Source organism: Lactuca sativa, chromosome 8 (genome assembly GCF_002870075.4).
Source record: "Lactuca sativa cultivar Salinas chromosome 8, Lsat_Salinas_v11, whole genome shotgun sequence".
Lineage (NCBI taxonomy): Eukaryota > Viridiplantae > Streptophyta > Magnoliopsida > Asterales > Asteraceae > Lactuca > Lactuca sativa.
Genome location: NC_056630.2, coordinates 299,920,785 through 299,938,272, shown reverse-complemented (window position 1 = coordinate 299,938,272; position 17,488 = coordinate 299,920,785).

Here is a 17,488-nt window from a genome sequence, read left to right as displayed (position 1 = left end):
CTTGCTGCGATCCCCTGATGTACCTGAAACAATAAACTAAAACTGTAAGCCCGAGAGCTTAGTGAGTTCCCCCAAAATACCCATACCCACATCCATACAGATATAATCATAAACAACATACTATGGGTCCAGTTAACTATCGGGTTGGAATACCCCAGGCCCTCAACCTTCCGGTTGGAATGCCAACACACTATGGGTCCAATCATCCTTGGGATGGAATACCCCAGGCCCACAACCAACAAGTTGGAATTCCACACACTATGAGTCCAATCATCCTCGGGATGGAATACTCACGGCCCACAACCAACAGGTTGGAATGCCCGGGTCTACTGGCCTTCGCATAGAGCAGATAAGCCTCAACCGCTAAACACACATGTGCACATATAACAACTAATCAACTTACAGTCCATAGACAATACTTGATCTAACGGATCATGCCACACATCATATAATATTATCCCACCCTCTAGGATACCAATCTAACAAATCATACTAGCATAACATAACCATATAACAATCCAAAGGGTTGGCCTTGGTGCCTTAGTACCTTGAGTATTGTTAGGAAAACTCACCTCGCAAGTGACGTCTGAAACTAGAAAGCTCAACTCCCGGATCGCCAACACGAACTCCATCACCTATAGTTACCATAAAACCCTTTTTATGAATCTCAAAATTACCAGAATACCCTCAGAAGTCAACTGGTCAACTCTTGGTCAAAGTCAAAGTCCATAGTCAAAAGTCAATAGTCCATGTTGCCTCGACTCGTCGAGTGTAGTTCACCGACTCGTCGAGTCCTTCCTGAACTCGAGAAGTCGTGAAATTCTTGATTGGCTCGTCGGGTTCCCCTTTAACTCGCCCAGTTCATAACAATATTATTATTCCATATATTATACTCGTAATATATAAATAATATTTCTTCTCTCATTGTAAATCATCTTGTCAAGTTGCCATGGTGAAGGCAACCCAAAAAGACCATGCACAACTGGGTCAAATACTTGCCAAATATAGTTGCAGCCTTAGACACTATTCAAACAACCTCCCACATGGATAAGTCTAGTAACTATATATACAAGCATAATCCGATTAGCAATCATACCTTTCAAAGACGCTGTCAAACTCTAATCTTATCAGTCTTGTCCTTTAGATAAGGGATCGTATAGACCTCTGTTTAGATATTATGCGGACAATTCTATGGAACTAATTGTCCAACAATTGGTTTCTCGATCTCAGATTTATTTGACATAGAACTTAATCGAACACATCAATTTAGTTCTGACCGGGCCCGACACATAAGTCAAATCAAATCATCGAGCGGCCGAGATATTGCTTTTACCCTCTTAGGAAAAAAGTAACAGATAAACTTCGACTTATATGCATTTACTTATTCATTAATCAATTATACACAACAATGCGTTTTAGAACATCAATTTACTGACGCGGTTTCGCATTATCAATGTACAACCAATTAACAAATAACAAACCATATATCTAGGTTTTAAGACCATATGATATTATCGTCTTGCGGTTACCCTTTTTATCACATTCCATAAGGTGATCCCAGCAAGCGCCGGTCTGTTCCAATGCTCAAAACCAGTTCATAAGCACTCATGAACGTTGCAGCAAACTTTTGCTATGTCTAATACCATTTAGACAATCTACACACCAATTCATGAAAATCTTCATTCATACCTACTTCCAACATATAAACGATTGTGGATTGTTTGAATAATTCGATTATTCTAAATAAACTCAATTATTCTGGAAGTCAAAACATGCAAAGTGAAACAATAGTTAAATATTTAACATAAGACAGTAACTTTAGTTATAAATAATACTCCTTTATTTATTCATCAAATGTTAAATTACGTTTATCTACTACAAGTTTCTAAAATTATGTAATCTAATCTAATATCATCTCTCAGTACAATACTCCTAGCATGCTGCAAATCCTTAACCCTACTCAGTCCCTTCGTAAGCGGATCTGTTGGGTTATCTTCTGATGATATCCTCCTAACCACGAGGTGTCCTTCTTCTACTCGATGTATAATAAAATGATATTTTCTGTCGATATGGCGAGGTCTACCATGATCCCTTGGTTCCTTGGTCAAGGCAACCGCTCCTTCATTATCACAGAAAATTTCCATATGCTCCTTTATGGCAGGCACAACTCCAAGATCACTAATGAAGTTCTTCAACCATATTGCCTCCTTCGACGCTTCGCTCGCTACAATGTACTCTGATTCGCACGTTGAATCAGCTACGGTTTCCTGCTTGTAACTTTCCCAAGTTACTGCTCCTCCGTTAAGGGTAAATACCCAGCCCGACTGTGAACGGAACTCGTCCCTATCGGTCTGAAAGTTGGTGTCACTATACCCTCGCACCTTCAAGTCATTACTCCCCCCGAGGAGTAAAAACCATTCCTTGGTCCTTTGAAGGTACTTAAGGATATTCTTTACCGCAATCCAATGGGCTCTGCCAGGGTTCCCTTGATATCTACTAACCATGCTCAAAGCAAAGGCTACATCATGGCGAGTACAAGTCATAGCATACATGATTGAGCCAACTGTGGAAGAGTAAGGTACTCGGCTCATCTCTACTATTTCGGCTTCGGTACTCGGACTTTGAGTCTTACTCAACTTGGCATTACTTTGTATCGGTAATTCTCCCTTCTTCGAATTTTCCATACTAAAACGTTTCAGTACTTTATCTAAGTAAGTGTTCTGACTAAGTCCTATTAGTCTCTTACATCGTTCTCTCACTATCATTATTCCCAAATTATAGGAAGCCTCTCCGAGGTCCTTCATAGCGAAGCACTTCCCGAGCCAGGACTTAACCTCCTGCAGTGTCAGGACGTCGTTTCCTATGAGTAGTATGTCATCGACATACAGAACGAGGAAGCTGACTATACTCCCATTGGCTTTGATATATACACATGATTCATCCTTGCTTCGTACAAATCCAAATTCTTTGACTTTCTCATCAAAGCAAAGATTCCATCTGCGAGACGCTTGCTTAAGTCCATAAATGGACTTTTCAAGCTTACACACTCTATTTGGATGCTTCGGATCAACAAAACCCTCTGGCTGAGCCATGTAAACATCCTCAACCAACTTCCCGTTAAGGAAAGCAGTCCTGACATCCATTTGCCGAATCTCATAATCATGAAATGCAGCAATAGCTAGCATCACTCTAATAGACTTTATCTTCGCAACTGGTGAGAAGGTCTCATCATTGTCAACTCCGGGAGTTTGAGTAAAGCCCTTCGCAACCAATCACGCCTTATATGTGTGTACATTTCCATCCATATTGGTCTTCTTCTTGAAGATCCATTTGCACCCAACGGTCTTACGTCCGGGCACATTATCAACCAAATTCCAAACTTGGTTGTCATACATGGATTGGATCTCGCTGTCTATTGCCTCTTTCCATTTTGCAGACTCCGGGCCTGCCAAGGCTTACTTATAGCTATTAGGTTCATCTAGATTTATTAGTGTACCATCACTAATATACGTGTCCCCTTTCGTAGTAATATGAAAACCATAAAACTGGGGTTGAACTCTAACTCTTTCGGAACGTCTAAGAGGTAAGGATTCGTCAATTGGTTCAACCGGAGTTTCATCCTCAGGTTGAGCGCCAGCTGTAGAGGTTCCTTCATCAATCGATCCTTGAATCTCTTCAAGCTCGATTTGCCTCCCACTGTCTCCTTGGTTTATGAGTTCTCGCTCTCGGAAAACCCCTCTCCTCGCAACGAAGAAAACATTGTCATTCGGTCTATAGAAGAGATATCCAAAGGATTTCTGCGGGTAGTCGATGAAAATACATCGCTGACTACGAGGTTCGAGCCTTTCGTGAGTATCTCGTCCTACGAAAGCCTCACAACCCCAAACCTTGATATGTGCTAACGAGGGAGCTTTCGCTGTCCACATCTCGTGAGGTGGTTTGGCAACCTTCTTAGTAGGGAGTCGGTTAAGGATGTGGATGCCAGTCTCTAAGGCATACCCCCAGAATGAGATAGGTAGTGTAGCACGACTCATCATAGAACGAACCATGTTTAACAAGGTTCGATTACGCTTTTCTGCCACACCATTCAACTGCGGTGTCCTAGGTGGCGTCAATTGCGAAACTATTCCACATTCTTTGAGATAGTTGTGGAATTCAAGACTTAGGTACTCTCCTCCTCGATCGGATCGAAGCATCTTGATTTTCCTGTCCAATTGATTCTCCACTTCATTTTTGAATTCTTTGAACTTTTCAAACATTTCTGACTTTTGCTTGATTAAGTAAATATACCCATATCTATAATAGTCATCGATAAAAGTCACATAGAAGCGGTTCCCATCCTTTGTGGTTGATCTAAAGGGTCCACATACATCTGTATGTATGAGGTCCAATAAACCCTCACTCCTTTCACATGTGCTAGTGAAGGGTGACTTGGTCATCTTTCCATGTAAACAAGATTCGCATGTGTCATCTTCCCTAAGGTCGAATGACTCCAACACTCCATCCTTTTGGAGTTGGGCTATGCGCTTCTTGTTGACAAGTCCAAGACAAAAAGGCCACAAGGATGCTCTATCCATACTATTGGAAGAATCCATTCATAAAACATCATTTCCTAGCTTATCTACAATCATAAACAGTTTCATAAATTCCATTACATGGCATTGCTTCAAAATATAAGAAACCATTTAGATAAGCATAAATTGAACCATTCTCATTATTAAAAGAAAATCTAAATCCTTGTCTAAACAAACCATGAAACGAAATGATGTTTCTTGCCATATTTGGTGAGTAGCAACAATTATTCAAATCTAAACTCAATCCATTACTAAGCACTAAAGAATACACTCCAATCTTGGTCACAGACGACGATCTTCTGTTCCCCATGATTAGATTTATTCTTCCACGCTCCACATCCCTATTTCTTCTTAGTCCCTGCAATTCAGAACAAATGTGGTAACCACACCCGGTATCGAGGACCCAAGAAATAGAATGAGATGAATCATTAGATTTAATTGTGTAAATACCAGTGAAAGACGGCTTGATCTTTCCTTCCTTGATGGCATGCAAGTATTCTGGGCAGCTTCTCTTCCAATGCCCTATTTTGTGGCAATGGTGGCACTCCGCCTCTTTTGGGTTAGGGTTAGGCTTAGCAGGATCAACTTTGGTCCCACTAGAAGAGGAACCATGTCGGGACTTTCCCGTGCAGTAGCTCTGAGACGCAGCCTTCCTCTTCTTGCCCCTCCCCTGCCCAATAGCCAAAACAGGAGTAGCGGGTGGATTGGGAGTTGGTGCAACAGACTTGTCCTGGAGGTTGCTCTCAGCAACCCTTAGGAGACCTTGGAGTTTGCTTAGGGTGACCTCCTCGTTGTTCATGTGGTAGGTCATCCTAAATTGGTTGCAACACGGAGGCAAGGAATGAAGTACCATGTCGATAGCCAAATCTTCCCCAAAGTCGACATTCAACTTGCGAAGACGATCGACATACCTTTGCATCTTTTGCAAGTGTACGGTTAGAGAATCTCCATTTCCCATTTTAGCAAAGATCATGTTAGTGAAGATCTCGTAACGTTCCTGCCTCGCGTTTTGATGGTATCTCTCTAATAAGTCTTGATGCATTTTGTATGGATACATGTCCTCATAGGAGTTTTGGAATTCGGCGTTCATTGTGGCTAGCATGATGCAATGAACCTTCATCGCATCACGTTCATGAGTCTCAAAAGCAGTCATTTTAGCCGGAGTAGCGACTTCTGGATTGATCTTATCGAGCTTCTCGTCAAGGACATACTCCTTGTCCTCGTAGCGAGCAATTGTGCAAATGTATCTTATCCATTCGCTAAAGTTTGTTCCATCGAATGTCACTTTTTGGCAAAGGCTCATCAACGTGAATGAGCTAGCAGCAGCGTTGTTCGTGTTTGACATCTACAAATAGAAAGGACAAAGATTGATTAGAATTTGAATCCCTAATTATCACCCAATAAGAAAAATTAGGGCCAGGATCCAACAACATTATTTACACATTAGAAAAGGGATGTCGTAATCCAACATGCAAACAGTTTAAAGGTAGGTGAATGACGATTCACTAATTCTCCATCACAAAACATAACCTTAAGTTTTAAATGCATTTAGAATTCCTAGATTTCGATGAGATTCATTGAACTTTTCAATGGCATGTTTAAATATCGATATGCCCCTCTCGTTTGTGACTGTGATGCTGAGGATCACAAAGTGGGTGTGAATAACCATGCAAATCGACACGATGCCTTCATTGTAACAATCACATATTCGATGTTCCGGTAAACCACACACGCTCCACCGAACTATGATAAACAATGAATCACCCTTCGCCACCTTTGCTTAGAACCAATTAGTGTGCCGATAAACCACACACACTCCACTAACTTCTTAGCAAGGGTGCAAAGTGTAATTTCATGGGATTGCATCAATTCACTTTTCCTAAAGTAACTAGGATCAGGAATTTGAAAAACATGTAGTTACTTTGTATTTCAATATTATACTTTTAATGAGGAGATGGGGTTGCCCTATCCTACCCGTTTGGCTAACGACCCTCCACCGATCAAGCAAGTGGTGGGTGTGAGTGTACACCCATTAAGCGTCATTTTATAGGCAACAACCTTATACCCACCTTATATACCGACTTCGTGAATGAGGCCTACTAACGGTAAGACTAGCATTTTAATTATACATACACACACACACACACACACATATATATGTATATATATATATATATATATATATATATATATATATATATATATATATTAAGCTTGTAATCATATAGAGTATAGGGTGGAATTTTAAACTTGTAAAATTCTAGGGTTTGAAATTTAAATTGTCTAAATTAAACTTTTAATCACAAAACGTCAATTTCAAAACTTGAGGACAAGTTTTAAACTTTTCAAAACATAAAGGATCAAATAACAAATAATTTAAATTAATCCTTTAATCTCATAATTATCCATATTTGATTTATTTAAATGTTTCTTGCAAAACAATTTACCAATTTAATTAAAATAATTAGTTAATATCATATAAGCAAATTATTATTCAATTAATTGGTAAATATCTTGAATAAGGTCAAGGATATACCCAAATATATGTTAAAATCGGACTTATATTGACCCATTAAGATAAAGGCAAGTTTCGATAAGATAAACAGCAAGAAATCCCGAAACTAGCTCCTTCTGATGCTCGAACTCGCTGATTCCACTATGGAACTCGCCGAGTTCATCAGGAAGAGGGACAGAATCGAATTTTGCAATCAACAATCAAGCAACCAATGCATCAATTCAATAGAAACCAATCAAGTCTCTGATACCACTGATGGGTTTGAGCCATAAGAACTTTCCTATGTGCACATACAACCCTAATGCTTGGATCTAGGTTTCTCTAATTGAGCATGCAATGTATCCAAGACTTCTATTGATAGATCTAGTGTAAACATTCAAATCATAACATAAGAAATTAGATCTAAAGGAATACCTTGAGTTTCTTGCTTGAATCTTCTTATCTTTGGAGCTTAGAGTCACAATTGTCATTCCTCTAATGGATTACAAACACCAACTAGCAAGAGGATGATAAGTGAGAGAGAGAGAAGGGTGAGAAATTGGCCAGGGTTTCTTCAAATGCAAGAGTTCCGTTTTCCTCAACCCTATGGGTGTATTTATACTAGTGAGCCTCCTAGGGTTTCACCCTTAAAACCCTAATTGGATAACTTAGGCCCTAAGCAATCCACTATCCTTAATGATAAGTCTTGGACGATTTCTAGGCTCTTCTAAACCCTAAAATCATTCACCCTTTATCCATAAGGAATCACTGCTCAAAATACAACTATCATACAATTGACAGTTTATGCCTCTTTATTCCATTAATCTCTTAAAGTCACCAAATTAATTCCTAATTAATTTATGACTTATATTAATCAAATAACAATATTATTATTCCTTATATTATACTCATAATATATAAATAATATTTCTTCTCTCTTTATAAATTATCCTGTCAAGTTGCTATGGTGAAGGCAACCCAAAAGGACCGTGCACAACCGGGTCAAATACTTGCCAAATATAGTTGCAGCCTTAGACACTATTCCAACAGTTTCCACATATGAATGATTCTAGAAGAAAAAGTGGTTAAGGTAACAACTAGTTACCTCCAAAACGTGCCCACACTGAAGTAGAATCTGGATCCACACAGAAGTCTTCATGCTAGCCTCTTGATCTACAAATTTCCTTCCCAAAAGTCACTTCCCAAAGATCCAAAACACTCTCCATGCTCTCACTCAGGGAAATTAGGGTTTTTGGGTCTCAAGAGGTGTTAGAGGACAGTGGGAGGCACTAATGGTCCAATATATATGGTGCAAAAACCCTGAAAATTAGGGTTTCCACTACTAGCTCCTACTTGTCGAGTCCCCCATGCCGACTCGATGAGTCACTCAATAATTGACGTGTCCCGGCCAGCTGCTACTCGATGAGTCACAACGTCAACTTGTCGAATAGACTTTAAAACATGAAATTTAAATGGAGTGATAATAATATGTGACGGTTGGGATGTTACACTAGGCGTACCAACTGAGTACGCAAGGCGTACTTGGCCTGGTTGACCCTTCTTGTTTTGTTGACTTTTTGGGCTTTGGACCTTGGACCAGGAGTTGACTAGGGTTTACCATTCAGTATTTCAGGCCAATTAGATATTGGGCCTTCTTAGGATAGGTCCATGATGGATTTGGGCCTTATTGGGCCTTGCGGTGTTATTTCGAGTTTCGGCTATTGTTTTGGCTTGTTTTGTTTGAGGTCTTGTTGGGCTAGCTATGAATGTGTGTTTTTGTTTAGGAAATGTTAATGGGCTTCAAGGAAAGGCCCATTTGAGGGTTTGGCCCAATTTGGAAAATTGGGCCATTAGTGGGCTTTATGGATCTTGTAGTTTGACCTTTCTAATTTTGGGGATGGGCCTCAGTTTTGGTTCATGTTGGGTTAGGGGTAAAATGGTCATTTTAACCGAAGTATGGATTATGGATCATAGTCTGGAATCTAATTTCTAATTGGGTGATATTTTGGTATTGATAGCTTGGGAAGTCATCAGGGCAGCAGCTAAGGATTTCTTTCAGGGAGCTTTTGCATTCGAGGTAAGCATCATCACAGTTCCATGGTTCGAAGGCACCAATGACGGCCCATTTAGTTTATGTATTGTAGGAAGACTTGGAGGTGACCCTTAGTATTTTGTATGAAAGACCAGGAGGCGACTCCTGTCAATTTGAATGCAAGAGAAGAGTCTGAACTTTGGCAATTGATAATTAAGTAGCTATAGATTGTCGGCTAGTTGTCTTTGTGATACTTGCATGGAAGACCAGGAGGTAGCTGCTGACACTTGTCTGTATGACCCATGTTTGTGGCCCCCGGCCTGGCAAGGAAGACCATGCAGACTCATGGCATAATGGGAAGACTATGGTTGACACATAGCACTCCTATTGATTGTGATATATGTATGATATGTATGGCTCATGATTATATATGACATGTATGGCTCATTTGATATGTATGGTATGTGGTATTTGGGGTACTGAATAAGCTTTATGCTTACAGTTTGTGGTTTATGGTTTCAAGTACTTTGGGTTCGTAAGGGAAAGGCCCGACTTGATCACAACACACACCTATGTTTTTCCGCAACTTATGATTTTGGGAATTACTCTGATAATTGCTTAAATTTGGTATACCTTAATATTTGGATAAATGTAAATGGATGTTTGAATCTATATATTAAAAATAAATTCTTTACCCTCGATTTTTGCGATGTTACACCTATGGTTTGGTTGTTTATCAATAGATTTTGGATGGGATGGTGACGGAAATTCGTTATCTAGATTTAGGGTAACACAAAGACCTAGTAACTGAATAACTCCGTCGAGGGAAGATGTATCCGATTAGAAGGAGCAGAAATCAGCACCTCCAAAACAATAGACCGATTGTTGAAGTATGAGGATGTGAGTATCGATTGTAGAGATAGTTGTTGGTGGACAGAAGGTGATGCAAATGAGATCGTGAACTTTTTCTTTTAGATATAAGAAAAAAGAAGGAAGTAGAAGCACAGATGGAATAAAGACGAACCTTGGACAATGGCTCTTTGTATGTATATGATTATAGGGATTAATGGGGGATGACAGAGGCAGGGAAGCAACATCAAAAACCCACGTACCACTTCAAGGATCATCTCGTGTAAGTGATGAAAACAGAGGACTAAAGTGATGCAACTCCAAATTCAAGTTTGGCTATATATATATATATATATATATATATATATATATATATATATATATATATATATATATATATATATATATATATATATATATATATATATATATATTATATATATATTTATATATATATATATATATATATTACACATTAACACCTAGTTAAAACATTTAGAGATAATAAAAAATAATTATTTGAATGCATAGAAATATAATATTTATCAATTATGAAAAAAGTGGAATCTATCCTAATAAGTGATCAAGATTTTTTTTTGTTAAATTTAATCTTCTCATTCAATTTGACACATTTAATTTTTTAAGAATTATTGATTAATTATTGTTCCACATGTAATTTTATGATCTTTTTTCATTAAATAAATTCCATATAATATTTTTTTGTATAATAATTTTAATATCATAATAATAAATATATCAATTTCATTAATGCATTTTTTCTTTTAAGTTTAAAATTTTTAAATTAAAATCTAATTATTTATTTTGTTTATTAATTTAAATTATTTGTTTGGATTTAAAAGATAAATAAATAATTCAATTTTAATAATTCAATATTTTTCTTATTTTCTTATAAAGTCAAACATTTAAATATTTAGATTTTCCTATTTAATTTTGTTTAAATAAACTCCTAAATTGCATGAGTCTCACAATTAATTCTACAAAAAAAATTAAACAAAAATATTACAGTAACAAACATATAGACGAGAAAGAAATGAATCGATACTATTTAAACATACCATGCGCCACATAAATAAATAAGAATAACAAATAGTTTTGTTTTTATTTGTGATTTATAAAAGTTATAATATTTTAATATTGGTCATGTTTTTTCCTCATGTGAATTATTTTAATTGGATTGGCACTTCTTTTTATCTTCTGATGTGTATGTGCTCTACGAGTGTTGAAATATTGCCATTTTTGAATTTTAAATTCTTATGCTTGAATTTGTAAATTAAAATTTCAGCGTTCCGTATTTTGGTCAGTTTTAAATGAAGGACCCAACTTTCATTGTAAATTTCTACTCGACTTCTAGGTAAAATTCCAAATTTTGATAGTTCTTCTACAAAAGGGTACTATGTCCTTGGACCACTGTCTCAAACCAGATATTGTGCAATAATTTCAGTCGTAAACTTGAAATACTAATGGCCAATGAGAGAAGCAATACATAATTGATTAAGTTATTGTACATATTTATATTCTCTTTTGAATTTTAAAACAAACTTTATGGGTTTTTATAATAAAATAAAAACAAGGCTGTCATTATATATAAACCTCCCATACTAGGGTTTATTTATGGAAAAAGACCCGGAAAGGTAATAAAATTTTGATTTTGTTAATGCTTAGTCAGCTTTTTTCTACATATCAATATATCATCCAACTACGGAATCCGTTCACATATGACATTTGTGACCGGATGTTGTTGGTTGAAAAGTAATATGTGAACAATTTCAACAAGTCGGATGATATACAATGTACAAAAATATGAACAAAATTTAAAGTTCATTACCCTCCTGCTTTTATGTTCAAAATAAACATTTTTTCCTGAACCGAAACAGAACCATACCTTATATTCAATTCTTACTTTTGTGTGATTTTGTTTAAGTACTTTGGTACTCGGAATATGTGATTCACCAAGGAAGATAATAAATGTGTATAAAAAAATAACTAAACATGAACACAATCAAAAATTTATTATCCTTGTGGATCATTTTGGCATTTATTTATCACATATTTAGTAGAAATTGATTTAACTAAAACAAAATTCAAAAGAAAACTTTTCTTTCATTATTGTTGAATAAATATTTCAAATTCAGAAAAAAAATATATTTTAATAATTGTTGTGCTGTCATTGCTAACTAGGAGTGACCAAGGTGCAGTTTGGTGTGGTTTTTGGCCAAAACCGAACCGAAAACTGCAACTTTGCTCTTTTGAAGTTTAAAAACCGTACCGTTCGGTTTTTATGCGGTTCGGTTTTTGTGGTTTTTTTTTCGGTTTTTTGTGGTTAGGTTTCTTCTTTGCGGTTTTTTGAGAAACTTTATGTACAGATAAGGAGCGCCAAAATTTTCATCCCAGCAATGTGCGACTCCTCAAAGATGTGAGTTAAAAGTCATAGAGTTTACTCTCTTATATGAAATGTGAAAATGGTGATGGTTTTATCTCGAATACGATGAGAGATACTCTTATAAGGCTGACAAAATTAAAGCCCAAATGATATTTTCGAGATGAACCGATACCACCACCTCTTGCTTTGAAATCAAATAACATAATCACTCATCCAACATGCTTTTAATGCTTGAACATAATACAAATTAAATATAATATTTGTTTCACATGTACATACGTAAATATCAATTAATGTATTCATAAAAATGGTACTATGATCACCAGTACTCTTAATATTAAAATGTTAAAAAATATAATAAATATTATTTGTTCTTGTAAATATCACTATATGTATGTTTAAAAATATACAATTATCCTCTGATAAGATAGATATTTTGTAACACCCGTAAAAATTCAAGCCAATTTAAACTTTTAAAAACATTTCAAATACATTAATTATTACAAACTTGTTTTCAAATATATCGTATCAGAGTATCCTAGAAACAACGTCATAAAAAAGTGAGGATTTGTACGATCATGCATTTGCCTTGCCACGATCCCCTGATGTACTGAAACAATAAACTGAAACTGTAATCCAGAAAGCTTAGTAAATTACCCCCAAAATACTGATATACATACAATCCACATAACCATGTCAACAACATGATAACATAACAACCTGAACAGAATGCAACGGGTCCACAACTTTACAGACTGGATTACCCCCTAGACCCACAGTGTGAGTCTGGATTGCCTTGCGGGCCCACAACACACATCTGGCTTGCCATCGAGACCACAATACGAGTATCGCTTAGCCCGTGACTGGAATGCTCCCGGGTCTGTTGGATCCCACACGAAGCAGTCCTACCTCAACCTATCCCACATAACATATCAACATATAACATAACCACTGAGGATGCAGATAATCATATAACATATGTAGTCCTACAAATCTACCTAACTGGCATAACCACTAAGCTTGCAGATAATCATATAATGACACAGGTAGTCCTACAGATCTACCTAACCGACATAACCATTGAGAATGCAACATTAACTTCATACTCAACATACTAACACTACTATGATAACATATTCAATGGCCCTGCCTTGGTGCCTTAGATCCCTTTGTATAGTGAGGTAACTCACCTGGCGTTGCTGAATTCACGTAGATAAAACTCCAGCTGCTGGTTGACAGGTTCCCGAACTGTCAACATCAAATAATACCCAATTAATATTTGGGTTCCAAGCACAAGGTCCAACTCACACTAAAAAAGTCCAAAAGTCCAATAATAGGCCAAAGCCCAACATATGGACCAATCTTCCAAATTGGGCCCAAACCTCTTCATGTTCTTTCCTTAAGGCCCATCCAATTATTCCAATCCAATTCCCATGACCCAATATCACATAATCATAAAGGCCCAAACTATGGCCCGTCTATGGCCCAATTTTCCAAATTGGGCCCCAATCCTCACAATTGCCTTATCCTAAAGCCCATCTAATTACTTTAGTCCATTAACTTGTTCTTGGATGGCCCATCAATAGTCCAATCGCCAAAGCCCAATAGGAAGGCCCATGTGAAATTAGGTTTTCACATAAAATGACAATTAGGGTTAAGTGTTTTTCACTTAACCCATCAAGGACTTAATCCATTAAGCCCCTCACTTTACTAAATAAGACTTATGATGTGATTGGGCTTAATACCTAAGTCCATTCCATTGGCCCAAATGTGGGTTTCGATAAGTCCGAGCCCATAATCCCAAAATTAGGGTTTTTCACATGAAATGATAATTAGGGTCAAGTGTTCCTACTTAACCTATTAAGGACTCAATCTACTAAGGACTTAATCCATTAAGTCCAATATTGCTTTTAGTTTAATTTTGCCAATGATTATTATTTAATATTTCAAGTTATTAAATAATCTCGAGTGTGTCCATATAAATTCTCAAACTTAGCGTTTTATGCCATTAGGGTTTTCCAAACCCTAATTAAAGTTTCCTACCCAATCTTGGCCTATTAATCAATTGGTTGGACTTTTAGGTCACTTTTTGGGCCTCATTGGGCCCACTAGGGTTTCTTTGGGCCCATTAGGGTTTCATTGATGACACATTGTCCAAACATCCCCCAAACGAGGTCCAAACGCAATCAAAGCACACCGCCACCTGACACGGCGGCCGATGGTGGTGACAGATTTTCTTTTCATTATTCCATTTTGTTACAGATTACAAAACTTTAGACAAGAAAATAACACACACACACATACTAATAAATGATACACACACACAACCACCTTATGGTGGCCGGTGGTGGTAGATGGTGGCAGCCACCACCTCACGGTGGTGGTGGTGGCTTTTCCGTGAATCCCGACTAACCCAAACTCCAAAACACACATATTACGAATGGACACACAACCACACAAACCTAAACATGAACTTGAAGCAAAATTAGCAACCCAAAAACACCCTAATGCTTGCGATACACAACTGAAACACGCACACATACCCTTAACAGCGGTGGTGAGCGGCGGCAGTAGCCAGAAAAAAACGGCCATTGGCAGCGGATGGCGTCGGGACACAACGACACTAGCAGCAACCGAGGCGGCTAGAGGCGATAACAGCATCAACAAAACTGTAACACCGTAAATTTCAAAACAATTTTTCATTTAAAAATAATCGTTTAATTCTTAAAAACACTTTTCTTAAAATCTCATTCATAATCGAATTACAAAACACAACTCCATTTTCACTTGCATAATAAACCAAGATCCTCAAAACATGGCTCTTTCTCTGGTGTGTATAATTGAGCCGGTGCCGTCCCGTGATCCTGAGAGAAACCTCAAACACATAACACAAAAAACTGTAAGCACGGAGCTTAGTGAGTTCCCCAAAATACCACACATAACACATATTAGCCACTCGAGGCTATAACTCTGTGGGTCTCTGAACCCTACTCTGTGAACCTTCCGGTTCTAACTCTGTAAACATGCACAGCATAAATCACATAGAAATAATACAGTACAACACATAACATACATAGCATACAAATACTCTGTCACATAACTCTGGTTACCTACTCAAGGTAAAGTATAGTGAGAAGACTCACCTGGCAATCAGAAAGCAATTATCTGCACATGCGAACCTCGGACTCGCCACCGCCTAACACATAAGGCAAATATCTCTAATTAATACTCGAAGTCCCAACTCTAATTAACCGGCGATTACTCTTTCCCTCTCTAGTCAAGTAATGGGTAAAAAACCATTTTACCCCTCCCTGACCTCTATTACCTCTGTTGACCAAAACTCCCAAAGTCAACATAAGACAACTCAAGTCAACGGTCAACACTAACCAGACTCAGCGAGTACACAAGAGTGACTCGGCGAGTCCACGCGGGTTCTCTAAATCCTTTTTAAACCTTTTAGACACGACGAGTTCCCTCTCCAGTCGTCGAGTTACTCGGCAACGAATCGCGGAGCAACTCTGACTCGACTCGTCGAGTCTGCCTATGGACTCGGCGAGTTGCTCCCATGACAACCGTCATCTGACCTTCTGAGGTCAGATCTCCTTCACCAAACCATATATCTAACTCCCTCAAAGCCAATAACCACGAAAAGGTCGAACCTTGGGCACTCATGCAAGGTTCTACAAGCTCATTTGGGTGAAACCCTTCATTACATAACAACCCTAGCTCAAAACTCCAAATAGAATGCATAAAGCAGGATGGAAGGGACTCTCTGAACCTCTTTGGGTCCAGATCTATGGCCTCACACTCAATGGGACACTATACTCCACAAATCAAGCCATAAAAGAAGCTAGAAAACCCTAAAATAACCAATCTTACCCAAAACAAAAAAGGGAGAACGATTTGATACCTCTATGGTGAATATGCAAGCTTAGAAGCTCTGAATCGAAATCCCCCTTGACCTCCCTTTGCTGGAAATGATTACTCCATTGCACAACCACCTCAAGAATGCTCCAAAATGGTTCTTCTTCACTCTCTCAGCTCTCTGGTTCGATAGGAGTCTCTCAAAGGTGTAGGTGGCCGCCACTGAAGGCCATAAGGGCCTTTAAATAGGTCCCAAACCCGGACAATTAGGGTTTTCCTTGACAGCGCCGACTCGGTGAGTCCAAATACCCGACTCGTCGAGTCCCTCCATTAAACTGGTCCCCAAAACGCGATCCTACTCGACGAGTTGAGGCGTCAACTCGCCGAGTCTCCTCATTCCCCAATATAAAATACTTAAATTCCCATACCTGGATATCCGGATGTTACAATTCTCCCCCACTTGAATTAGATTTCATCCCCTAAATCACTACTGAACCACCCTAAACTTAAATCGTTAACCCGAAAGGCACCACCGAAATGATCCTCATACCGCCCAGATTCTTTCTCTAGAGACATCCAAAATCACATGGAACCTCCAAAACAAGGTCTAAACCAACACTTTCGCCGCTAGAAATACGCCGTCCCAATAACAGGAAACTCTAGTGGCCTGAACCGCCTCCAGACCGCCTACTTGAGCGATCACCATGATAATTGCTCCTCGAATAACAACCTATCATTCTCACTGGTTTTCCGATTCTCATACGACCATATCCAACAACCGGCTATCTCTTCTCCAAACTGATCATGCCATAACTGGCGAACCCCATCCCTGCGAATAAAAGGGTTCACACACCATCGGGGCACATATTCTAAAAATGCAATCAGAAACCATCCGAACAAAAATCCCGACATTCTGCCCTCAGACACAGAAGCATAACCATGCTTGCTCAGAAGTGTCCTCAACATCTCATTCATAAGCCTTCTCTCTAAATCCCATATCTCTTTTAACACCACACGAGGTCTAACCTCAGCCTAAAAGTTAAACCTCCACGGTTACCCATAATCATGATCCAAAATGCCTCACTGTATTCCTCCTCGCATCAACTATCTCAGCCCAAGGGTATACCAGACACGAAATTCTCATTAACTCATACAAGGACTGCAACCTAACCAAAGATCAACTCAACCCCAGCCTCGGATGTTAGCTGCGCACATCTCCTGTGGATCTCGCGGTATCTCTTGCACCCGAGTACTGACCTATACAGGTAAAAAAA